The 27,163-nt window shown below is 43.2% G+C and overlaps 1 protein-coding gene across 1 annotated transcript in view; it reads left to right on the top strand.

Annotated features, from left to right (window-relative positions):
* LOC126190944 (multiple C2 and transmembrane domain-containing protein) overlaps nt 1–27,163 on the top strand; it is an 876,357-nt gene that overhangs the window by 262,344 nt on the left and 586,850 nt on the right. Inside the window, exon 2 of the mRNA XM_049931586.1 lies at nt 10,992–11,134. The gene's annotated coding sequence lies outside the window, so the exon portion shown is untranslated. The remainder of the gene's footprint in view (nt 1–10,991; nt 11,135–27,163) is intronic.

Below are 27,163 nucleotides of genomic sequence, written 5' to 3'. Positions count from 1 at the left end.
AAGGCGTTATACCTTACAACTTAGTAACTGACACAGTCAGTATTTACATCATTTAGTAACAGAGATCATCCTATGTATGTTGGCGTAACGTGGTAAGCACTATTCACATGATCATCGTTCAATAACACCGGCCACGAACGATAAAAAGCTGGCTTTAATTATGTCATGTACGGATGTTGTCATTTTAAGAAAGATTTTAACGATGTGTGAAGCCGTAATGGTACCAACAGTAATCAAGAATGTTTTATGATCTGAAGATGGCTACATTGTTAGCCGAAACAAGGAATCCTTCCAAATAAAGACGATTACATGTGCGATCACAACGTCATGGTTTTCAATCCCTAACATTAAAAAATAATATTTTTGCTTCTTCTTCGCTGCATAAAATGTCATCCCGTTCAGATTAGCCGAAGATATTTAAAAACAAAAAATGACCTGAACACCTAAGCACGTTTGACGAAAGGCTTTACATTTACAAAGGAGCGAAAATCGCTTGTGGTAGAGGAAATCCAGTAGCTGGAATCGCATTTCAAGAATCGATAACGGGGTGTGTACGTGGCCAACCAGAAACGGTATTGTGAAATTGATTTACGAGATCTGGTTTTCGAAGCCACATATAAACATAGTATAAGGTTTAGCGCGCCACTCGTGCGGCCATTAAAACAGCGGGCCGCGTCGTGCCACCGTGATCGGTTACCTGACATCTATGGTAGCTGACGAGACCCACGAATGGCAGGAAGCAGCCGACGTAATGACAGAATGCACTGCCAGAGGACAGAGACAGGGTAACTGGTTCCCTTGCTTTACGTTGCTAATGCACTGGACACGGGACATGGCTCATTAATGAAATCAAATTACAGATGCGAAATTACCTGAATGACGCGCAAAAACATGAACATGGCAACCACCGGGACGTCATAAGGCAACCTGAACAATGTCAACTACTTTTCTTAAAAAATGTAAAATTTTGTCTGTATGTTTTCAGTTTAGGACGAACATTATTGTTTAGATTACTGCTAATTTTTTTAACTAATGAGCGAAATATATGTAAAATGTTCCAAAACAGAGTTTTGAACATGTAACACAGACATAGTGAGGCGCTTAACTTTTTCTCGTAAAAATTACTTTGGAAACGTTAAAGACATTTGTAATCTGTTTTCACTTATATGAACAGCTACCAGGAGCTCATGAACAAACAGGAATGCATTCTCGATACTTTATTGATAACCGAGATATTAGTGTCAAGGGGGCTATGGCCGAGCGGTTCTAGGCGTTTCAGGCCGGAACCGCGCTGCTGCTACGGTCGCAGGTTCGAATGCTGCCTCGGCCATGGATGTGTGTGACGTCCTAAGGTTAGTTAAGTTTAAGTAGTTCTAAGTCTAGGGGACTGATGACCTCAGATGTTAAGTCCCATAGTGCTCAGAGCCATTTGAACCCATAGTGCTTGAAGACATTTGAATTAGTGTCTATTTTTTTAATGAACGTCTGCTATTTTTCCCCGCCAAAATAACAGATTTCTATTAAACAAATTCAGTAGTATATCTCTTTTTCTAGATCTAACAAGAAATCACGGAGTAAAAAAATACACTGGTCGGGTTCCAAAGGTTTAAACATGATTTGGTACCAAAGAAAATCTTATATCACTGGAAATTAATCCAGCTGATATTAAGATGAGATAATTAACTTTGATTTACATTCATTTCCTTGTTTACTTGTATGCACGGCGTGTACACTCCTCAAAGCGCTCCATGTTACCTGCTGTAAAGCCATAGCGCAACTGTATCTTGATATCACTACGGGTGTGTTTCATTTAGTTTAAAAACACTGCAAGTACGAGAATGCCTTCAGGATTTGCTGTGGCATAGATATTTACCCCGTTTACATGGGGCTCCCACAACCGGATTTCATAAACCGTTTTCCCTATACCGCTTCTGGGTGGTCATGTAAACACTTCAAAATCGATTTTGGAAATCCGCCTCTGTCTGCCGGTTTTCCAATTCCGCAGTCGATTTTCGCTCCCATGTAAACGCAAGCCTGCCGCTGTGACCGAGCGGTTCTAGGCGCTTCAGTTCGGAACCGCGCTGCTGCTACGGTCGCAGGTTCGAATCCTGCCTCGGGCATGGATGTATGTGATGTCCTTAGGTTAGTTAGGTTTAAGTAGTTTTAAGTCTAGGGGACTGATGACCTCAAATGTTAAGTCCCATAGCGCTTAGAGCCATTTGAACCATGTGAACGCAACCGGTTTCGAAATGGGCTTGGGCTGTCAGGTTTCGTCTAGTTTTTAAAAATTTTTGGCTTATATGGACGGAGTTGCTTTTTGTACAGTGAAGGATAAGTAGAAATAATAGACCTTGTCTAATTGAAGATAAATTGTGAGTGTGCTGACTAAATTAGAAACTATAGCAGCTGTTTTCCAGGCGTTATATTTAAATGAGCTAGCAAATCCGCTTCAGATCTTAACGTGTAAACACGATCGTTATAGCATGACTTGTAAAATAAAGATCCTTATACGTTTGACAATGTATTTTTGCTGCTTGCATATTTTTTACTGTGCCTAATAGCAAAATACCTTGCTATGTTATGTGAAATGATGCGAAGTATAGGTCATGATAATGGAATCATTTCTTCTCAAAATATGTTGTGGTTTTAAATTTAAAAAAATCACACATTTAAAGAACTGATGCGTCCTAACTTCTGCGCCGATATCAAGATAAAGTTCCAGAAAAGACTTCTTAACACTTAAATTTACATTCGATATAACAAATATCTCGTTTTTCAGAAACACTTTTCTTGCTGTTGCCCGGATATATATGTTATATCCTCTGTACTTCCCCCATCATCAGTTTACTATCCAGATATCAGAACTCATCTACTACTTTTAGTGTCTCATTTCGTAAACTCCCTCAGCTTCTCCATTTTTTATTCGACTACGTTCCAATGCCTTTGATTCACTTTTGTTGATATTGATCTTATAACCTGTTCTGAAGACATTAGTCATTCCATTGCTTCCAGTGTTTTGTTGTCAGAGAGTTGGCAATATCGTTGGTAAGCCTCAAAATTTTATTTCTTCCTGCTGAACTTTAACTCCTTTCCCAATTTTTTTCTTTGCTTTACTCTACTGATTCCTCAATGTTTGTCATCGGTCTTGAGACTGAAAGGGCCCGCCACGACTTGCTCTCCTGTATCAACCTCCTCATCTCAGAGTAGCCATTGCACCCGACGTCTTCAATTGCACTGACGGAAAAAAATCCCAACATCAAGAAGGTATTGTGTGACATAAACGAAAGTTGGTAGGTGTATGTATACATCTGAAAGATGTTGTCTGTTAAAATTCCGTGCCAGTCGCTTGAGAGTGGCGCTAGTAGGACCAGAATGAGGGTGCAAATCAGGTTTGCATCAAATACACGCTGTAACATTTATGAGCGTTAGTTACTCTTGACATTGGACGTGGTGAGTTGATGTTTGTGCAGAATGCCTCTAAGTCGATAAAGACACCATTATCACCACCTTACTGAGTTTGAACGAGATCGTGTAATAGGGCTACTAGAAGCTGGATGTACCTTCTACGATATTGCAGGAAGACTCGGCAGGAATGCAGCCACTGCACATGATTGCTCCCAGACTGCCGAGAGGGAAGACCATCGTGTTTGACATACGGCTCTGGCGCATCTTACAGCATCTTTAACAGCAATTTGATCAACAGTTAGCTTGACAGTGACATAAAAAATTGTTAGAAACCGGTTACTTCAAGGACAGCTCCGAGCCAGACCCCCTGCAGCGTGCATTTCACTGTCCCCAAAACACCTCCATTTGCGACGTCAGTTGTGTCAGTGGAGAGCTCATAAGAGGGCAGAGGCGAGGTCTGTAGTGTTTTCTGGTGTAAGCTGGTTCTGCCTCGGTGCTAGCAATGGCCATTTGGTCCGCCGCTCGTGGTCTCGCGGTAGCGTTCTCGCTTCCCGAGCACGGGGTCCCGGGTTCGATTCCCGGCGGGGTCAGGGATTTTCACCTGCCTCGAGATGACTGGGTGTTTGTGTTGTCCTCATCATTTCATCATCATCCAGTACAGTGGCGAAATTGGACTGAGCAAAGATTGGGTAATTGTACGGGCGCTGATAACCACGCAGTTGAGCGCCCCACAAACCAAACATCATCATCATCAATGGCCATTTGTTGGATAAAAGGAGGCCAGTTGAGGGGTTGCCACCAACTTGTTTGTGTGCTAGATACACTGGACCTACACGTAGAGTTATGGTCTGGGGTGCGATTTCCTATAACAGGAGAAGCACATTCTTAGTTATCCCACGCACCCTGACTGCAAATTTGTACATCAGTCTTGTGATTCGATTTGCTGTGCTGCCATTCTTGAACAGCATTCCAATTTTTTCTTTTCTCCACAGGATAACGCTCGTCCACATGCTGTAACCCAACAGACACTACAGAGTCTCGTCATGTTGCCGTGGCCTGCTCGACTAACAGATCTGTCTCCAATCGAGTACATATGGGACATCATTGGACGACAATTCCAGTGTCATCCACAAACACCATTAACCGCCCCTCTATTGACCGACCACGTGCAATAGGCTTGGAACTTCATCTCACAAACTGACAACCGCCACCTGTACAACACAGTCCATGCGCGTTTTCATGCTTGCAGAATCGTTCTGGAGGTTACACCTGTTACTAATGTACCTGCATTTCACATTTTCAATGGCTTATCTCGCTCTGACATAAATCTGTGAACTTGCACTTAAATATATTACCTAGAGAAATCTGTAGCCGAAATTTTATTATTCTGCATTAATTATTTTTTGGTGCTGCAATTTTTTCCGTCAGTATATTTCTTATGCTCTGCAATATAATGTACAGACTGAACGACATTTGAGAGAGCCTTCAATCTGACTTACTCTCGTCTCAATTACTGCGTCCTTTTCACATCATCCAGCTCTTATAATTGCAGTCTGCTTTGTGTACACAAGTTGTATACAACGTTTCACTCCCTGTATTATATCCCTGCTACCTCCGCAGTTTCAGGGTGTATTACATTCAGAATTATCATTAGCCTTTTCCTATTTTCGGAAGCCAAACTTATCTTCCTCGACGCTTCTATCAATCTCTCCATTCTTCTGAAGAAATTCGGGATAGAACTACGGCCGATAGGCATTTTTTATGCAATCGAACGCGTGTCATGTTGCTAAGATAGCTTCTTTACAAAGCAGACGTAGTTTCTAAAAAGAAAGACTGGTCCTTACAAAACGTACAAAAGAGAATTCTATAGCCAAGACGTTTCCAGTAGCGTTGTTAGGTAATGGCTGTTCCCCACATCAAGTTCTTCCATTTCATTTGGCCGAGAACGTAGACAATGGAGGACTGGTGTTATGTTTCAGTAATGCGGAACTCAATCCTTAGACTGGGACTTAAATTCTCTTTCCCGATATCGTACGTTAATGATTTGCGGATAGCGTTAATTCGATTGTAAAAGATTTTGCAGATAACGCCGTTGTTTAGCTGGAAGACTCGTCTCACAAAAAAGTGGGGTGAAGGAAAACCGAAAGCTCTTATCTTTATACCGAGGTGACGTCTTTACGAGAATGGTCATAAAGTTTAAATATCTTGAAAGCTGGCGATGATGTTAGCTCTTCTCTAAATATTTTTTGTGGCATCGTCCAGAGATCCGCGTTGCCACACCAAAATTAGCAACGTGAATCGACACGACAGACATTAGCAAGGGCTCGCTGCAACTCGCAGCGACCCTTGTGAGACAGCCTTGTACTGAGGTCAGTATAGTGTTGAGCACGCAAGAGCTCAGCCCTAGCTGAGCTACAGCAGTCAACATCATAGTATAGGACCAGCGAGTTGCTGACGTTTCAGACGAACTTGTACTGTTGTGACTGACGAACGTTGTACATCACGAAAACAGTCTGTTTATTAGTGCACCAAGTGATGCTTGGATAGTAAAAGACAGTTGTAAATTATCCTGTACTCCTGTGGCAAAAAACTGCGGTAAATTTAAGTCAATCGTTTTTTCATTTATGTAATAAAGTGAAGTAAAATTTCGTGTGTTCTAGTTTGATGTGCCACCACACCTAGCAATCAAAGGAACCACAGTTGTGACTGCACGGAAGTAGTTTCGCCTGGCCGAACCATTTTTACCAACGATGGATGGCCTTACCGGATGTCTTGATTGTGTAAGTCTTTATTTTGGCTGTTCAGAAAACGTTCCGCCTCGAAAATCACCTCATCGTCATTCTGGAAATGCCTGTTGCGCAATGGTTTTTTCATCTGAGAAAAGAGGTCACTGGGTGCCACGTCAGCAGAATATGTAAGGCACAGTTTGATGGTTCGGAGAAGCAGCGATTGTGATTACGTCCTGCGCGGAATGTGGTGAGCGCTGTCAGTAGCCAAAAGACTCCTTTGGACAGCTCCCACGACAGCCTCCTGTAACTTCGTGAGAAGATTTCAATAGAATGTTCTTGTGATGGTTTACCCCTTATGAGATTAATATGTCATCACCGAACAATGGAAGTCACAAAAAATACTCTGCGTCCCCTTACCCGATGGTAGTTGGGACTGCGCCAGTTTCGGCGGTGCTCAATCCACACCTTTCTATGTTCTTTGTTCTAGGCGTCAAGGTAATACAGCCACTACTCGTCTTTAGTCTTCAGGCGACGAAAAAATCATCTAGATTCGACAGACATTACCGTTGCTGCCTCAGTATGGCGGGCTTTTAGAAGGGTGCGACTAATCGCCGTACTCGTTCGGACACAGACCTGCCACATTCAAAAATCGGGAAGGAAACCGAATAACTGATCTATGACTGATTTCTACTTTTCCTGCTGTTGCCTCGCAATTCGATGGTCTGCGAACAGCACCACCTCGACTCCTCTTGTCATTCCCTGTTCTTCACACAGAGATAGTCTGCTCTTTAATTCGTTGTCACTTGGACTTATCTGACCATACAGGAAACGTATGCCCCATTTAAAAACTCTGCTCTCTAATAGTATGTCATCCTTACAACTGGTTAGAAGGTGATAATAGGTGTACCAACCACATAGTTGCTACAATTATCGATGTTGTGTTTCGAGTGGAGACGAACTATCGCAACATCGTGATGGTGTGGATGAAAAACCACTCTGTGATATTTGTAAATGAAGAACTAGATGTCCTAGCAAAGCAAGGCAACATGGAGTTGTTAAATATGATAAACTCCCTCTCATAGATGGGTTGCACAAGCTCAGAAAGCGGATGTTATTGGACTGGCAAAAGGAATGGGCGAGGATGCGTACAGTCAAAGGCAGTGACTACGCATTAGTTTATCCCTCTATTCTATGAGTACCCTAGTCTACTATGACACAAACAACGAGCAGCTTTACGATACTTACAGCACGGCTGAAATTTAATCATTAAAATTTCAAGGAACACCTCTGTCCGCTCACCCTAAGCGTCACCCCTCTGTTTGTTTGCGGAGAGGAAGAAGATACAATGCGTATATCCCTACAGTGTCCTCAGAACGGGTATCACATCAACGTCCTTATAATTAATTCTCGGGCGTTGGGTCACGAGGTCCCAAGCAGCCTCCAAACATTGTTAGCAACCACCAATATAGCAACGTATACTGTACGAGTTCGTTAACAGTGCCAACATCAGAAATAGCTCCCTGCGCTGTTAATCTAAAGCTGTTGGTAATAAGAACGGCACAAAAAGACAAAATCTCAATTAAATGACTATTTTCCCATGTGCTACTCAGCAGGATGTGGAACGCTCAGCATATGTGCGAGTACATATGTCACTATGTTCCTCCCTTGTGTATGTGTCTAAATAATGCTGTATATATTTCTATGGCTGTAATACCAAAATCGAGTTCTTGTACACTGTTCACATGTTTTGTCGAGATGGTACTTATAGACCTGCGAAAATATTCAATCATATATCCGCAGCATTTGAAACATCCAAAATAATATTTTATTGTTACTTTAGATACTTAGTAATTGATAAAGATTGCATTGGGAATATCCGATATGTGTACCAACGGCGTTTTATCTTTTTTGTACTATCAGTAGAATTTTTATAGGATACTGCCTCTGGGTATCCTGTGTTACATTTTCGACTTGTTAACTCGTTTCAGTATACTGTGACTGTGAAATTTATTTTATGTATATCTACATCTATGCACACACTCCGCAAGCCATAGTGCGGTTTGTGGGGGAGGGTACCCTGTACCACCCCAAGTCATTTCCTTTCCTGTTACACTCGCAGGAATACCGAGGGAAAAACTACTGTCTTTATGTCTCCGTATGAGCCCCAGTTTCTCTCCCCATTGTGGCCCTTGTGCAAATTGTGTATTGGCGGCACCTGCGCATAGACAGCTGGTCAGGCTTGTAAGTGAGCGACCGTTTGTAGCTGCAGTTTATGGCGGGTATGGCCCATCGAACATAGGCCGATGTGAGGTGGAGCGTACACCATTAAGTTAAGTAGTGGTATTGACTTTGTATATATGTACTGTTTGTGTTTTCCTATTCTTTTTCGTTTATAAATGTATAGCTATGGTGTTCTTTTAATCATTAACAAAGGTCTTCTTAGGCACTTGTGTGTTTTATCGTTGTTCTGAAGAAGGTGTACTTATATACGCCGAAACCTGGGTTAACACTTAACACTAGGTGCTTTTTTCGCAATCGAGGCGGGTCTTTAGTTTTTTAATATATTAACCAACGATTGCTGACGCGCTGCATTGTTGAAGGTTCTCACCTTGTATCATCCTACAGTCACCCATCTTTGACACCTTCCCGTACACCACGACATCATCAGCAAACAGCCGTCCACCTTGTCCACCATATCATGTATGAACATAGAAAATAATAGCGGCCCTTTCACACTTCCCTGGGCCGCTCCTAACGATACCCATGCCTCTGACGAACAATCGCCATCGGAATCTGTCTTTTTTTAAGCGTATGCAACTTCGTACTGGGGTACGATTTAAACTAACGTGGTCAATGCTTTGTCAAACCAAACTGTAGACTCATGTCTATGGGCACGTTCCGAAATTAATACACACATCAAAAAAAGTTTTGCATCACCCTGGTTCCCAGAACTCCTGAAGATGGAAGTTGACTGTGGATATTTTATCAAAGACACAGTCTCTTTGACTGTTCAGGGATGTCACTAAACCCGCCCAAAGATGTAAAGAACTATACATGAACAGCACCTATTAGACGGAGGGGGGTCCGACAGCCGATCAGTTCCAGTCATTTCACCAGGAAGGAGGTACACGACTCGTGTTGTCTGTAGTTCAGCCATGCCTCGACGGTCAATTCCGCGGTTCGATAGCGTTCGCATTCTCGGAGTGAACCAAAGCGACGTTATTCGGACGTGGAGTAGATACAGTCAGACAGGAACTGTCGATGACATGCCTCGCTCAGGCCGCCCAAGGGCTGCTGCTTCAGTGGATGTCCGCTACCTACGGATTATCGCTCGCCGGCCGGTGTGGCCGTGCGGTTCTAAGCGCGTCAGTTTGGAACCGCGTGACCGCTACGGTCACAGGTTCGAATCCTGCCTCGGGCATGGATGTGTGTGATGTCCTTAGGTTAGTTAGGTTTAAGTAGTTCTAAGTTCTAGGGGACTGATGACCTCAGTAGTTAAGTCCCATAGTGCTCAGAGCCATTTGAACCATTTGATTATCGCTCGGAGGAACCATGACAGCAACGCCACCATGATGAACAATGCTTTTCGTGCAGCCAAAGGACGTCGTGTTACGACTAAAACTGTGTGCAGTAGGCTGCATGATGCGCAACTTCACTCCCGACGTCCATGGCGAGGTCCATCTTTGTAACCACGAAATAATGCAGCGCGGCACAAATGGGCCCCATAACATGCCGAATGGACCGCTCAGACTTGGCATCACGTTCTCTTCACCGATGAGTGTCGCACAGCCTTCAACCAGACAGGCGTTGGAGACGCGATTGGAGGTACCCCGGCGAGGCTGAACGCCTTTGACACACTGTCCAGCGAGTGCAGAAAGGTGGAGGGTCCCTGATGTGTTGGGGTGGCATTACGTGGGGCCGACGTACGGCGTTGGTGGTCATGGAAGGCGCCGGAACGGCTGTGCGATACGTGAATCCCATCCTCCGACCTATACTGCTACCATATCGGCAGCATATTGGCAAGGCATTTGTCTTCATGGACGACAATTCGCGCCCACGTCGTGCACATCTTGTGAATGACTTCCTTCAGATTACGACATCCCTCGACTAGAGTGGCCAGCATGTTCTCCAGACGTGAACCTTATCGAACTTGCCTGGGATATATTGAAAAGGGCTGTTTATTGACGACGTGACCCACCAACGACTCTGAGGTATCTACCCCGAATCGCCGTTGAGGCGTGGGACAATCTGGACCAACAGTTCCTTGATGAACTTGTGGATAGTATGCCACGACGAATACAGGCATGCATCAATGTAAGAGGACGTGCTACTGGGTATTAGAGGTTCCAGTGTGTACGGCACTGAACCACCACCTCTGAAGGTCTCATTGTATGGTGGTACAACATGCAAGTTTGCTTTTCATGAGCAATAAAAAGGGTGGAAATGATGTTTATGTTGATCTCTATTCCAATTTTCTGTACAGGTTCCGGAACTCCCGGAACCGAGGTGTTGCAAAACTTTTTCTGGTGTGTGTATGTAAAAATAAAAAATAAACACAGTGTAGCATGTTGGTGCGTTTTTGCAGTACTCTTGCACCTTCTCGGCGTGACTTGTTGCAGCATTATTCTTCATAAAATGCTGATAACGAATTGCCACACGATACTCCACACTACGGGAAGGCTGCACCTTTCCGTTTCCGACTCTAGCGGCGGGCTGCGGTACTGTGGCGCCGGTATTCCAGAGAATATCATAGTTGCAGACATATACCAGCAAACAAACAAAATGTTAGTGACGTAATTTATTTTTTCGTGTGACGATTACAACTGTACGACTAGCCACTGTATTTGGTTGTTGCAGGCACGAGCGACCCGTACGTCAAGTTCAAGGTGGGCGGGCGGCTGCTGTACAAGTCGCGCACCATCTACCGCGACCTCAACCCCGTGTGGGACGAGTCCTTCTGCCTGCCCATCGAGGACCCCTTCACGCCCGTCCACATCAAGGTGCGTGCCGCCGCCGCCGCCGCCGCCGCCTCTGCCTTCGCTCACGTCTCGTATGTCGCGCCCCACGGAACCCAGCACGCTGAATTGTGCATGAGCCTCCGGGGCAGGGCGCAAAAGCTTCTGGCGATCAGGGTGGCGCTGCCTCTCAACGACGCCCTCTAGGGGTCGCGGTATGTCAGTGGGGTCACTTGTCCTAGTCAGACTGTTTCAAAACATCGAAACGTGGCCCTTAGAGTCATGTGCATCAGCAGAATTTTGTCCAGGAGGCGGAAAGATTCTAAAGCTGATATTCTTGTTGTAGCTATAAACAAGACGTATGTTAAAAAATAACGGAAAAATTTTAAAAAATAATTTATTTATTCGTGTAATTTATTTATTTTATCGTATGGCTAGGGCCCCCCGCCGGGTGCCGGTCTTTCAATTTGACGCCACTTCGGCGACCTGCAGTCGATGAGGATGATAGGATGATGAGAACAGCACAAAACCCAGCCCCTGGGCGGAGAAAATTCCCCTACTCAGCCGGGAATCGAACCCGGGACCAGCGAATTGACAATCCGTCACGCTGACCATTCAGCTACCGGGGGCGGACATTCGTGTAATGAGTATTGTCCACTAAAAACTAGTTCCCATTAGATTTACACGCTTATCGCTTGTCCCGCTCCCGGAAACACGCGTGGAACTGTCTTTGAAATAGCGCTCTGCTCTCCTAGTATGCGATTTTAATCTAATTTACGGTTGTAAAATCATGCCACTTTAAGAATTTCCTTATTTATCGGAAAATAAAAAAGTCACTTGGGGCACTGTTTTTGGCATAAAATTGACGAACAGACAACGAAATGTGAGCATTATCATGGTGCAAAAGTCATTAATTGTTTCACCACAGATCCGCCAGCATCGTTGGCGACTCCTCTGATTGTGATTCGCCGACTGTTAACACTCGGCTCTTTCCCTTGCTCCCTGATTTCATCCGTTGATGATCTGCCGGGGCGTGTCCAGGAGGCTCGTCACTTTCAACGTCCTCACGGCTTTCTTCGAAATCCTTATCTCACTCGCAAACCCTCGTTTTACTCAAAGCTGACTCACAAAAGGAAATATTTAAGGTATCTAAAATTTCGCTGCTCCTCATTCTGTACTTATAGAAAAATTTAATGCAAATTTTCTCTGACATTGATATTACACATTCACCGATACGAAGGTAGGTGGCCCTAATTTCGTCGCCGTAGTAGGTTAGGACCTGTATAAGCACTGAAAGATTATGGAAAAGACTAAAAATTGGTGTATATACTTTCGAATTTATTCTCCACTTGTAGCCTAGCTACAATTTAATTGTTATAATATACTGTAGTCAGTGTTTCACAACATTAGCATGGAAGAAGCAGAAATACAAAAAAAGTCATTTTTTCCGTTTTGCGTCTTTTCTTAGTTGCTTCACAATTCATGGAGGAAGGTTCCATCTTTGCAACTAAATGAAAGGCCGTTTGTGTTTCGTCACATTGGTTCGCTTCTTTTATTTGTGAAGCATCTTCAGTGGCCTGTAATACATGTTCCTTTTTATACCTATATTAAGTGTTTTATGTACCAGTTGCACTAGGTTATTATGTTACATTTTGTCATGTTTTTCAGATAAAAACAACTTTTGTAGCACAATTTTCGTGAGGTTAAATCATAGTTTGGTGTTACTTACGATTTCCAATGTTGCTAATCCGTGTGTGTGGTCTTGGAGACGTGTTCATTCGGTTCCCATAATCCAGCAGGCCGATTTGCCGTGTTTTTTCACCCACATTTATTGTAACATATCACTTATGCTTTTCATTGTATTATCAATATGCCCATGTTTACGGTGTGTAGCGTTGCCAATTGTATTGCCAACTGTCGCTGTGTATTTACCTTTTGTATTCTGTTTGTGTTGTGTGTGTGGTTCCATTTTTTTTAAAGTGTGGATGTGTTATTTTGTACGTAAGTCGCCGGCCGCGGTGGCCGAGCGGTTCCTGGCACTTCAGTCTGGAACCGCACGACTGCTACGGTCACAGGTTCGAATCCTCGGGCATGGATGTGTGTGATGTCCTTAGGTTAGTTAGGTTTAACTAGTTCTAAGTTCTAGGGGACTAATGACCTCAGAAGTTGAGTCCCATGGTGCTCAGAGCCATTTGAACCATTTATACGTAAGTTCTTATTTATATCTGTGTGTGTGTTTTTGAGAGAGAGAGAGAGAGAGAGAAGGGGGGGGGATACTCATTAATTATTAATTTAATGCTGGTTACGTTTCACAAAAAAAGAACTCTCACAAGGAATAACACATTCACACACACACACACACAAATGAAAACTCACATAAAGAATAATACATCCGCACTTCAAAAAATGTAACCACACAGACAGCACAAACGGAGCATGAAAGAAAAAACACATAGCGACAGTTGTCAATACAGCTGGCAACACTACTCACTGTAAACATAGACATGTTGATAACACAATGAAAAGTGCAAGTGATCTGTTGTAATAAATGGCAGTGAAAAAAAAAACTGCCGGAAATCGCCCAGCTAGAATATGGTGACCGAATGAACACACCTCAAGGACCACACAAATGGACTAGAAACATTCGAAATCCTAAGTAACGCCAAACGATAATTTAACCTCACGAAACTTGTGTTACAAAAGTTGCCTCAAAGCTGAAAACAAGAGAAAACTTAAGTTAGTAGCAGATCTGTAACTACTATTTTATGTATGTATAATATGCATTACAGGCCACTCAAGATGTTTCAATAAACAAAATAAATGAAACATGTACAGAAAAAACAAACTGCCTTTCATTTAGTTGCAAAGAGGAACATACCTGCATGAACAAAAAAAAGTGCTTATAATTTAATCCCCCATAAAAAATTTTCCATTCTAATACTGTCAAACACTTTCATTAGTAGGGGAACCAGAGCAGGTTGACCCACTTTTTTCCCTTATTTTTTTCCAGCTTTTATACCGAATGTTTTTTATTTGCAAATATTGTTACATTGTTTCAGCAATAATAATTATGGCGTCTCACTAATTATTCACAAAAAATATGTAATACAGTAATATCACTTTAGCCATCCTACTCTACCCACAGAGTAAGTTGGCCCAGCGGTTGGAGCAAGTTGGCCAATGTGATTTTATCATTTAATTAGTTGCAACCTTGCCTGTCTAATCGAAAATACATCGACTTTAATACTCACAATTTAGTTTAATATAAATTACGGACAGGGACTGAATTAGGGCCCATAACATCACTAAAATACATGTAACTTGTTTGACAGCAGACCTGATATCCGATATCGCTAACGCTGTACGGATACTATCCACGTTAATGTACCAATACGACGACGAAAAAATCAGCTCGGACTAATGCAACGTGAGAAATCACAAGATTTCCATTACTTTTGGAACATTTCACGAGTTTCCCGCCTCATAATACTTTTCAAGTCACACAATATTTCAACGATGAAACTGCTCGATATCTTCAGATGGTTATACGTTTATTCTGAAGCTATATGGTTCTACTTGCAGTGTAAATTCTGCAGGGCAATGTGACTGTCAGACTTCTGACTATGCTTGAAGTGATTAGAACAGAAGAGAAAATCTAGTGTTAATGTTTATGTAGGACGTAACTCTGCGTCAGTCCCCTAAGAGTCGTATGAGAGGCTTCTTCGGGCTTTTATAAAGCGAGTTTTGGCCTTCTTGGCCAAGTGAATCTATAAAATTATGGAACAAAAAGTTTGATTTAATATAAAATTTATTGGCCTTTATCTAAATGATTCGGTAGTCTATTGTTGCCATAAATATTGCCTAATAGGAGTGTTGGGAATAAAGGAGGAAGCACTTGTTATAACCCGAAATGCCTCATTTGGAAGCGTTTACAATCGTTTCAGATATGTGTCGCCAGCCAGTGACGACACTTCCGAACCATACAAGATGATGGGAAGTTTGGTAGCATGCCAGATTGCCAGTTTTGCTTCGTCTGATAATCTGTCACGTCTACCACTACAACAATAGTTACTTTGAAGTGTTGTTGGACGTAGAACGTTGCTCTCTCGTGTGTTTACTACGACAACGCATACATATTAAAATGAAATGCGTACATTTGTATGAGACCACGAAGGGTCACGGTATAAGAGTATAGGAGTGTGCACCTGAGAACAGCGAACAGAATCAGCTGACCATGCTATAAATTATAGATATTGCTTGACATCGCAGTTGGAAAATGGAGTCGTATTTCAATAAATTTGTGTCTGTAGTAACGGAAATGAAAAAAACGTCTATTTCTTTTGCCTTTCATCGTTCGTCTTACGGGATCAGCATTGTTATACGAGTTTTAGCAATGTTAATGTCAGTGGCGGCAGGATAGTCTTCTTGACCTCCCCCCCCCCCCCCCCACCACCCACCCTACCACGACACTGAATCCCCACCCCTGGAGTGGGATCTGTGCACTCCATCTGCCTGCGGTGAGAGTAACTTCATCTTCAAGTGTGAGAGCGTTTCCCTAAATGTTTACGTAGCTTGTATCCGAGGCGGGACATGGGTACCAGCCCGGTATTTACCTAGTTGGATGTGGGAAACCGTCTTAGAACCACATCCAGGTTGGCCGGCTTAACACCCCTCTTCATCAGTCCGCGAGGTGGATTCGATCTGCGAAAGGCTCCCCTCCCCGAATCGCGGAATGGGCGCGTTTACGCACTCGGCTACCCAGACGGGTATACTCAAAATTAAAAACAGGGTTAACAACAGTTTTTCCAGAAAGCACGTACCGACTGACAGTAATTTCTAAATTCATGGGAAGCCTAAATTGTTACCGGTGCTACTTTTCATACTTAATATGTGCCGTTTTTGCAATTCCCCTCCATCAAGCCGCCAGTGTAAAAATACTAATTGAAACCCTGTACTCTAGATAGCTGGTCGTGTTTAAAAATAAAAAAAAACCTTCAGTAATGTATGGTTGTTGATGTTTGTGTGTGTTGTTCTGTGCACCTATTGACTAATAGTGTGAAACGGCCTAACTGAAGCAAAGGTTGTTAAATATATTCTTCTGGGTACTGACACTCGTATATATTTTATATTCTAGTGATGGGGGTACTTTTTTGTTTCCTCCTATAACAGAACCACAACCCTGTTAGCTAACTTATTAGCAGTGTTTTGGCCGACAGAAGAGTATAACAACGATAGAGGGACAGTTATATTGACAGACAGTGTCAGGTGATTTGCCGTATTGGCGGTGACTGACACGCAGAAACATGGCGACAAACGAGAGCGTAGGTTGCACGTCAGAACAGAGGCTATCTGCTCTCTGCTCTCTCTCTCTCTCTCTCTCTCTCTCTCTCTCTCTCTCTCTCCCCTCCCTCCCTCCCTTCTCCCTACTCTATTTTCGTTTCACAAAAAAAGCGACAGGACCGACGTGTCGTATATCATGAACTACAAGGCCTGCCATTGACAGTTATTCGATTTGTTTATCTTTCCGCGAGCAGAATTTCCACAGCGCTAGATGTGTTGTGTCAGAAAATGTGTCCCTGTCCTCTTCGCTGACGGGCAAAGTGTCACTTGGCATTGTCTGAGTTCGTACTATATCACTTTTTTCAGTGAAAGTAACTTTTATTATGCGGCAATATTGTCGAGAATATATCGGAAGCGAATAATACCTTCGTCTTCCTTGCATCCCACATAAAAAGAATTTGGATTTATTTCAAGTTTGAGATTTGTCTTCAGTTGAATTACTGTACTTAACAAGCTACTCAGGAGCCGCCGAAACCTGCTCTATAGGCGCCATGTTCACGTACTGTGCATGCCATGCATACACAGTCGGCTCTCCTATGAGTAGGTGTCCAGTTTATTGTAATCTAAATAGCAAACCGTACATAAGAACTCCCGAAGAGCTGGTAGGCGCACAGCGATAACTGAAACAGTGCGAAAGATTTTATTGGGATTTGTGCGATGCAGTTCATTTGTAGTTATACAATAGTTTGAATACATCAGACGTAATAAATGGGTTCAGGAATCACAAAAGATTGAAAAATTAGACACGAAGTGAACCAGCACCATCCGCCTTGAAGAGTTTCAAATTACATATACAGGATGTTTTAGGAGGAATGACAAACATTTTGGGAAGTGGCAATATAGGCTCATTCGAATAAAGCATTCCACCTAAAATGTGTCCAGTGTTTATTGTTTAGATAAATACGGCTGTCAGAACATAACTCAGAGAAACATCGCAGAAAGTGTCAAGCAATGGTAAATTAGTCAGTTAAAACATCATTTTCCCAGCTTAGAGTTGCGGCTTCGGTACACATTCGTATTCTGTTTACAACATCACGTGTAGCTCTATTGATGTTGTCTTGGCGTTCTGTTAAGAGAGGAGCGCTATTCACGATACGAAAAATCGGTTAGTAGATACCGTCTCTTCGTAGATTTCGTCATTCAACCAACATTATAGGGAGAAACCTAAAGGCATAAGTATCGGGGATCTTGTTGGCCAAAAAATGTGAGCGTTTCTGGCGATTCGTCTTCCGGGGAATGTTAGATTTAGATGATCTGTCACCAGACTGCTACAATGAGCAAAAACGTACTCATCCTTGTCGCTAAATGACTCTCTTACAATAACGCTTGAAGGGCGTTTTCAAGTAAACGTAAATATGGGAGACGTTAAGACGATAACACAACAGGCCTAGCCGATTGTCTGTGATACCACTACACATTTACAGAGAACCATTCTTGAAAATTTGTTGCCACAAAGGGTAAAGGTACCCTTATGTAAGCGAGGTAATCGGCGACCTAGAATTGGTATGAGGGGATGTGAATCGGCTTGTGCCCGCTGAGGACCAGCTGTGCGGCCTCAGGGTCGAGCACCGGATGTGGGTAAATCCCAAAGCTGGGAATTTTGACGGCGGTCACATCGCTTAGCAAAATGAGTGACCAGCAATGGCGGGCTTTGCAACAAACTGAAAGATGGCTCCTTACATCTCGCTGAGAATCTGTAATAATTTACAGTCAAGTATTAAAGCAAATCTGAATAACTTTGGTATCTCAGAAAAATGAGGCGCATCCAGTGATAGAACAATATTTCAATATTTTTAAAACTACAGAAAAAAATTTTCACAGCCAGCCTCTGAATTAACAACTTGTAAATGTTTAATGCGATTTCAGAAAAAGGTATCTCAGATGACAGCATGACAGCACTGCATGATAACTATGATCTCTGAAAGCTGTGTACCCGAATCTATTTTATTTCTTGATTTATTTTTTATATCTTTTTTATTACCCAAACGTTTGTCAGAACATCGTATTCTCCACATTTACGCAGGAAATGGACACAGCAGCAGTACCTAATATTTTGTCGTACTTGTGTTTTTAGTTAATGAACAGTTTTCTATTTTTCCAGTAAGTTTATTTAAATGTGGATTGCAATTCTATTAAAAAACTGTGCTCATTTAAAAGTGGTAAATCGCATGTGTTAGCAGGCACCACAACTGAAAAGAGCCAAAAGACGCTTCTGTCAAGAAGGCATAAATAATTGTTTAAACAAAATATAAGTACAGTCTGTTGTCATTTATCATGAGTACACTTGCACAAGAATGGTGTCTTATTTAATCATGTACCAACTGTTACTTACGTAAGGTGTATGAAAACGAATAATCCGATTTTGAAAAAAAAAACGTAGCTATTACGTTATTTCAGATATGTGCGTGCACAATGTACTGTTGGGAAAAGCAAACTCTCAAGTTTTGCGAAGGTCCCACTACATAGTAGCAGTGTGGGCCCACTTAAGTTGGTGTCGGGAAAACAGAAAGAGTTTTGTTTTTTGCGCTTTGCGCAGTGCGGGTCAGGAATAACTGTTCAGCGTGACTTTCGTACTAGGTATGGTCTGGATCCTCCTACAGCACAGAGCATTAGACGATGACATGAACAATTCTGAGAAACAGGTTGTTTGTGTAAAGTCAAATCGGCGGGCCGTCCCCGAGTGTCTGACACAGACAGAACACAGCATGTTGTTGTCAATGGAGAGACGTCTACAGACGTTAAAGTAACCTCTGGCGTGCCAAAGAGGAGTGTTATGGGACCATTGCTTTTCACAATATATATATAAATGACCTAGTATATAGTGTCGGAAGTTCCATGCGGCTTTTCACGGATGATGCTATAGTATACAGAGAAGTTGCAGCATTAGAAAATTGTAGCGAAATGCAGGAAGATCTGCAGCGGATAGGCACTTGGTGCAGGGAGTGGCAACTGACCCTTAACATAGACAAATGTAATGTATTGCGAATACATAGAAAGAAGGATCCTTTATTATATGATTATATGATAACGGAACAAACACTGGTAGCAGTTACTTCTGTAAAATATCTGGGAGTATGCGTACGGAACGATTTGAAGTGGAATGATCATATAAAATTAATTGTTGGTAAGGCGGGTACCAGGTTGAGATTCATTGGGAGAGTCCTTAGAAAATGTAGTCCATCAACAAAGGAGGTGGCTTACAAAACACTGGTTCGACCTATACTTGAGTATTGCTCATCAGTGTGGGATCCGTACCAGATCGGGTTGACGGAGGAGATAGAGAAGATCCAAAGAAGAGCGGCGCATTTCGTCACAGGGTTATTTGGTAACCGTAATAGCGTTACGGAGATGTTTAGCAAACTCAAGTGGCAGACTCTGCAAGAGAGGCGCTCTGCATCGCGGGTGTAGCTTTCTCGCCAGGTTTCGAGAGGGTGCGTTTCTGGATGAGGTATCGAATATATTGCTTCCCCCTACTTATGCCTCCCGAGGAGATCACGAATGTAAAATTAGAGAGATTCGAGCGCGCAAGGAGGCTATCAGACAGTCGTTCTTCCCGCGAACCATACGCGACTGGAACAGAAAAGGGAGGTAATGACAGTGGCGCGTAAAGTGCCCTCCGCCACACACCGTTGGGTGGCTTGCGGAGTATAAATGCACATGTAGATGTAGAGTCCGCAGGAATCTGATCGCCGTGCAGCTCGACAGCTCAGCATGCCCTCGATGTCCGTCTGACGTGTTTCGTCGACGCTTATGCATGAAACCATACAATATTGAGCTACTGCAAGCTCTTCGTGAAGGCGACAAACAACAACGAGTGGAGTTCTGCAATTTCGTTCTTGGCAAGATGGAGGATGACAGTTTTCTTCCATACTTAGTGTTTGGTAACGAGCAAACATTCCATTTAAATGGAAAGGTGAATCATATATCGGGTACGGAACAATCACATGAACTTTTACAACATGAAAGTTTCATGGTAAAAGGTGTATGGTCCAGTTTTCTTTGCTGAGAACACTGTTACAGGAAGCACATACTTGATATGCTTGAGACCTTTCTTTTACCACAACTGGAGACTGATTCGACCGACTTCATTTACCAGCAGGATGGGACACTGCCACACTGGCATCTGGAAGTGCAGAAATTTTTAAATCAAAGAATTACTGAAAGATAGATCAGTCGCACTGAACCAAATGATTCAGCCTCACATTACTGGCCTCCAAGGTCACCGGACCTGACTGTATGTGATTATTTCTTGTGGGGGGTTATAAAAGACTCTGTATAAGAGTCTCCGTTACCAACAACAATGAATGAACTGGGACATTGCATAACAGTTGTGGAAGCAGTAACTCAAACATATTAGCTGCAGTGTGGGAACAATTTGAATACCGCATATGCAATGCATCTCGAGGGGGGGGGGGTCATACCGAACATATATGAACAGGTACAAAAATACTTTTTGAGTTTCCAATTCATCAAAAAACAAAACTAATTGTATATGTTTATTAATTGCAGAAATACAGACATGCCAAACCGGATAATTCTTTTTGACACACTCTGTATTTATTGTAAATGATTTTAGTATAACTGAATGTTTATGATATTTCTTTATTTAAATATAGTTGTAGATATTAGTTAAGTCCAGAAAGTGGTGGCCGCGGTGGTCTAGCGGTTCTAGGCGCTCAGTCCGGAGCCGCGCGACTGCTACGGTCGCAGGTTCGAATCCTGCCTCGGGCATGGATGTGTGTGATGTCCTTAGGTTATTTAGGTTTAAGTAGTTCTAAGTTCTAGGGGACTGATGACCATAGATGTTAAGTCCCATAGTGCTCAGAGCCAGAAAGTGGTCATGTAGTGTCAGTGTCTGTAGAGCGTAAGAACGACGTACTTTTGGTAAGACAGTCTTCAGCTAATACAAACATCAAAAAAAGTTTTGCTTCGACCCGGTTCCCAGATCTCCTGAAGATAGACGTTGACTGTGGATATTGTATCACAGACACAGTCCCTTTGACTGTTCAGAGATGTCACTAAAACCACCGAAAGATGTAAACAACCGTGCATGAGTAGCGCGTATTAGACGAGGGGGTCCAACAGCCGATTAGTTCCAGTCATTCTACCAGAAAGGTGGTACACGCTTGTGTTGTCTGTAGTTTAAACATGCCTAGACGGCCAATAACGCGGTTCGATTGCTTCCGCATTGTTACTTTGTGTCAAAAAGGGAAGTGTCCAGGCGTCACGGAGTGAACCAGACGCAATCCTATTCGGACATGGAGATACAGACAGACAGGAAATGACGATGACATGCCTCGCTCAGGCCGCCCAAGGGCTACTACTGCAGTGAATGACGGCTACCTACGGATTATGGCTCGAAGGAACCCTGACATCAACGCCAGCATGGAGAACAATATTTTTCGCGCAGCCACAGGACGTTGTGTTAAGACTCAATCTGTGCGCAATAGGCTGCATGATGCGCAACTTCACTCCCGACGTCCATGGCGAGGTCCATCTTGGCAACCACGATACCATGCAGCGCGGTACAGATGGGCCCAACAACATGCCGTTTGGACCACTCAGGATTGGCATGACGTTCTCTTCACCGATGAGTATCGCATATGTCTTCAACCAGACAATCGTCGGAGACGTGTTTGGAGGCAACCCGGTCAGGCTGAACGTCTGACACATTGTCCAGCGAGTACAGCAAGTTGGAGGTTCCTTGCTGTTTTGGGGTGGCATTATCTGGGGCCGACGTATGCCGCTGGTGGTCATGGAAGGCGTCGTGCGATACGTGAATCCCAACCTCCGATCGATAGAGCAAGCATATCGGCAGCATATTGGAGAGGCATTCGTCTTCATGGACGACAATTCGCGTCCCGTGTCGTGCACATCTTGCGAATCGTTATCCTTCAGGATAACGACATTGCTCGACTAGATTGGCCAGCATGTTCTCCAGACTTGAACCCTATTGAACATGCCTGGGATAGATTGAAAACGGCTGTTTATGGACGACGTGACCCACCAACCACGCTGAATCTCCGTTGAGGAGTGGGACAATCTGGACCAACAATGTCTTGTTGAACTTGCGGATAGTATGCCACGACGAATACAGGCATGCACCAATGCAAGATGACGTGTTACTGGGTTGATTGGTGACTCCATGTAGTGTTGTGTGCACCACGACCTATTAGTGGATAGAACTGGAAGGAAAATCAGCATTAGGCGTATTTTGTTGTTTTATTGTCAGCAAAATCTATTTTCAGTGCTGTAATATACAATTAAAATTGGTAGGCACTGGTATCAAGCTTTTGGTTATAGCAAAATCGATTTTGCTGACAATAAAACAACAAAATACGGCAAATGCTGATTTTCCTTCCACTGTTACTGGGTATTAGAGGTACCAGTGTGTACAGTAATCTGGACCACCACCTATGATGGTCTCGTTGTAGGGTGGTACAACATGCAGTGTATGGTTTTCATGAGCAATAAAAAGGGCGGAAATGATGTTTATGTTGGTCTCTATTCCCATTTTCTGTACATGTTTCGGAACTCTCGGAACCGAGGCGACGCAAAACTTTTTTTGACGTATGTAGAAAAGCAGACAATTGCAGAATACTACGTGATCCGATGCAGTCTGAGTGTTTCCAAGTGAAGTGCTCAAGGGAACAATTGAGGACACTTGTATGTTCATACCGAGAGAAAGGCAGATCTGCCTGTGGTACGGTATCTGGTGGAGTGAGTGATAGATTCTGGGTGGTGAACGGCGGTTACAATACTCTAACTTCTGAAGGGACTTTATATTTCTAGAGATCTGAATGTGTCCCAGAGTGGGACTGATCTTTACTGCTTATGTTGCGGAACTGAGGATAGAAGGAGTATGAGTACTGTGTACTGCGTGCTGTAATTTGTAGATTATCATGTTGAACTCGTTTTGTGCTGGTGAATATTTCATGTATTCTGATTGTGAAACGCATTCTGTTTTCATATATCTTTGATGACTACCATTCTCTTAACTGTCTCAACGTAACTTTAATGTATTTGATAAGGACATTTTCCGTCTGTGTTTTATCTGAATATCGTAGGACCACTTTCAATTTTTTTAAGATATCCTTTCTGGGATTAACATTCTCCACCATAATACTCTACCATCTAGATCATTTACAGACATTATTATAGAACCCATATTATTAAATTATTCATTTAGCTTTTATTTTGTGTTTCTCTGTATTTCATTAAGTCGCCATTCTACCCAAAGTGCACACTGTTTGACTGAAGGATCATAGATACGGGTTATTATTTGCAGAGAATTAGCTATGAGGCATAAAAACAGACGTGTGCCATTGGACACTATGACTACATCGAGCTAATCTTTTAAACAGAGCCGTGTAGAGCCAGGTACCTAAACGAGCAACAGCAGGTAAACATGCAGATGGTTTGCTCATGTGGGATCCCGTTAAGAACAGCTACAGCATCAGTACCGTTAGTTACCATCGCAAAAGGCATGTGGATTTTTGTCAGACCAAGGATGTGAGTTACGAGAGTCTCACCTGTGTGCTTTGGTAGTTTAGTTTTTGAATCTCTGCATATCAATCTAGTAGATTAGACACACTTCTTGCGTTTTTGTCAGTGTCTACAGTAGAGTTGCACAGCGTGTGTCGATAGTCCTTTGTTTGGCTGCATAGTGTAGTTTTCCACAGTTTTCAGTATGGACAGGGACCGTGATTCCTGTGTGTGGTTGCGAGCCGAGTTGGTGACACTTCGCTCTCAGCTCCAGGCTGTGTTGGTTTCAGTTACACAGCTTGAGGCTGCAGTTGATGGGCATCACTATTGTGGGCCCGCCGTGGGGAGTCTGCAGATCGGCATACACAGGTATCCAAATTACTGGTCGCATTGAGGTTGACCCTTCACCTGTGGTCGAGTGGGAGGTCGCCTCAAGGCGTGGCAGGCTGTGAAAGACTTCCCGTGGCTTTGGGGGGTTGGGGGTGGGGGGGTGGGCGAATGTAAGGCCTCTCCAGTAAGTCTGACAAAAAGGTTCGAGGTGCTGCCTGTGGCTGACACTGTTCCTCACCCAGATGCAGTCTCTTGTCCTGCATCTGAGGAAACCTCTCAGTCTGCAACATCCAGGCAGTCACAGTGGGATCATTGGCAGTTAGGAACTCCAGTGTTAGGCATGTTATGAGAGCCCTTAAGGACATGCTTGTCAAGTAAGGGAAGAAAGCCAGTGTGCACTACAACTGCATTGCGGTTAAGTCAGACCTGGACTGAGTGCTTGTGTGCCGCTTTGGATTTGAAGAGATTTTCTGTGGTTTCTAGCGGCTGTCCGAAGTGGTAAATGCTGCTAGTCTTGCTTGCAAGATGAAAACAGAGCTCACCATTTTCAGTATAGTCGAAAGGACAGTTTGCGGACGTCTACTACAGAGCCGAGTGGAGGGTCTGAATCAGAGCTCAGATGGTTCTTCGACTGTGTAGGCAGCAGTTTCTTCAACTTGCGCCATAGGGTGGTGGGGTTTCTTAGCACTTGCAGAAGAAGGTTCAGAGTCAGTATTAAAAGCCTTGTTGACGCAAGGTGTAGGTATTGCTTTTTAATACCGACACTGAACATTGTTTTGCACGTTCCAAAATTTTTACTCCCTGACGATGGCAGTAGTGAGTTGGCGCAATATATACAGAAATTTATCAAGCGATCTAGACTTTTTTTTTTTCAAAAAATAATAATTTTTGTAAGATTGTTGACAATGACCAGACATTCCAAACCGTTAAAGCTATTAGATAATTTTATGAGCATTGACTGAATCTCTACATTGAAACAGAGCGTAACTTTTTTTTAAGGAAACAACACCAGCATTCGTGCTGAATGATTTAGGAAATCCACAGAATTATAAAATAGGATTGTCGTTCGGGTGCTTGAACCCCGCTCCTCTCGAGTGCGAGTCGAGCGCCTACACGACTGTCATCCCGTCCGATCCGCGACCTGCGATAAAGACTGCACGGAGAGAGATTGCGCTCTGGTTCACGAACTGAACTCGCTCGCGGAAGGAACGCAGTTCAGATCCCCGTCCCGCCATTTACATTCAGATTTACTTGTAAATAAATCAGCGCAAAGGGCCAGGCCGGTTTTCCTCCCCGTGTTCGAGAATTATTATGCAGCACAATCACTTTATTTCTATCGAAATAACTGGTTTCGGCCAGCGTCTCCCATCCGAAGATATATAAAACATGAAACTAAAATACAATGAAATACCAAAAGAAAGTTAAAGCGACTATCGCGAATTCCATAAACCAAAAGCACTTTCAGGTGCCCTATCTGTCTGGTTCCAGCAGTAAGAACAATTTTATTTTCAGTGCTTTGCGTAATTATTGAACGAATTTGAAAATCTAAAATGCTGTCGTAATCTGTTTTTAACAAAAAGCAGAGTCCGATATATCAGGTGGCAAAAGAACAATAGTACCCCACAAAATAGGAGAAACATGGTGAACAGTGCGAAGAAGGTCGGAACGCGAAGTTGTGCTTATATGTCAGTAATAAAGCGGTAGTGCGACCTCCACCCCAGATGAGAGGAAACGCAGATCAGCGAATCGTAAGTAATTACTTTTTTACATAAGAAATCGCGACGTGAACTGTTTAATACTCTAAAAGTAACAGAACTGTATCGTTTTATGTCCCACTGAAGATGCCTTAGAGCACGGAAAAGGTGAAACGCGACCTGCGATAAATAAATTGGCAGCAGGAAAAGTCGGTTTTATTTACGAAACAAGTATCTCATTTCTTTATCTCAAACCGTTAATGAAATGTGAGGAATGTCGTTGATATTACACTCTGGCTTTATCGCTAGCGCGGCTTAATCGCAAATGAGTGTGCAACGTCAGACCGGTTTTCACGAGATTGGTGACAGAGACCTCCATCCAAGTTTAAAGGTTCAAATGGTTCAAATGGCTCTGAGCACTATGAGACTCAACATCTTAGGTCATAAGTCCCCTAGAACGTAGAACTACTTAAACCTAACTAACCTAAGGACATCACACACACCCATGCCCGAGGCAGGATTCGAACCTGCGACAGTAGCAGTCCCGCGGTTCCGGACTGCAGCGCCAGAACCGCTAGACCACCGCGTCCGGCCCAAGTTTAAAGAAAAATTCAATGTGTTATCTAAATTTCATACGTGGCAACATATGTAATATGCACCAAACACAAAATCTTAGCAACCTCTACTTTTCATTGCAAACTTTTTCGAATATCGCGCAATGTCTTGCTTCCAAAATATGACAATAACGATGACAGTTAACGAAATGATGGGCACATCATAATGAACCTGACACACAAAGCTACAAGTAAAGCAAAAATAAGATTTTTTTTACCGAATGGTTTTGTGTAAAATCGTTTGAGAAAGATTGCAGGGCGTGCACCTCGATTTTGTTATGGCCGACAGGCCGAAAGATGGCAGACAAGTGTCGGCCTCCCCTTCCGAACAAACGAATGAACTCGCCCAGCGCTTTGGACGAAAACTTGTCATTGCTCATCGGCCACCGAATCCTGCGCCGACAAGCATTTTCCCTCGAAATAGCCGCACGGTAACTGTTTGAGATAACTCTGCAGCCACTGACAGCAACAGTTTCTGTCTCGTTTGAAACCGACTGTCGTTGAGAACGCGTGACACGTCTCTGTCAGGTAGGGTCTTTTTACGACTTCACAGCATACGGCTGTGAGTGGTACACCATTCGTCGTAGACACGTTGAACTGTCTTCGTTGAT

The sequence above is a fragment of the Schistocerca cancellata genome, chromosome 6, assembly GCF_023864275.1.
Source record: "Schistocerca cancellata isolate TAMUIC-IGC-003103 chromosome 6, iqSchCanc2.1, whole genome shotgun sequence".
NCBI classification, from domain to species: Eukaryota; Metazoa; Arthropoda; class Insecta; order Orthoptera; family Acrididae; genus Schistocerca; species Schistocerca cancellata.
Note: the sequence above shows the minus strand (reverse complement) of the source record. Positions and strands in the feature narration are given on the sequence as shown.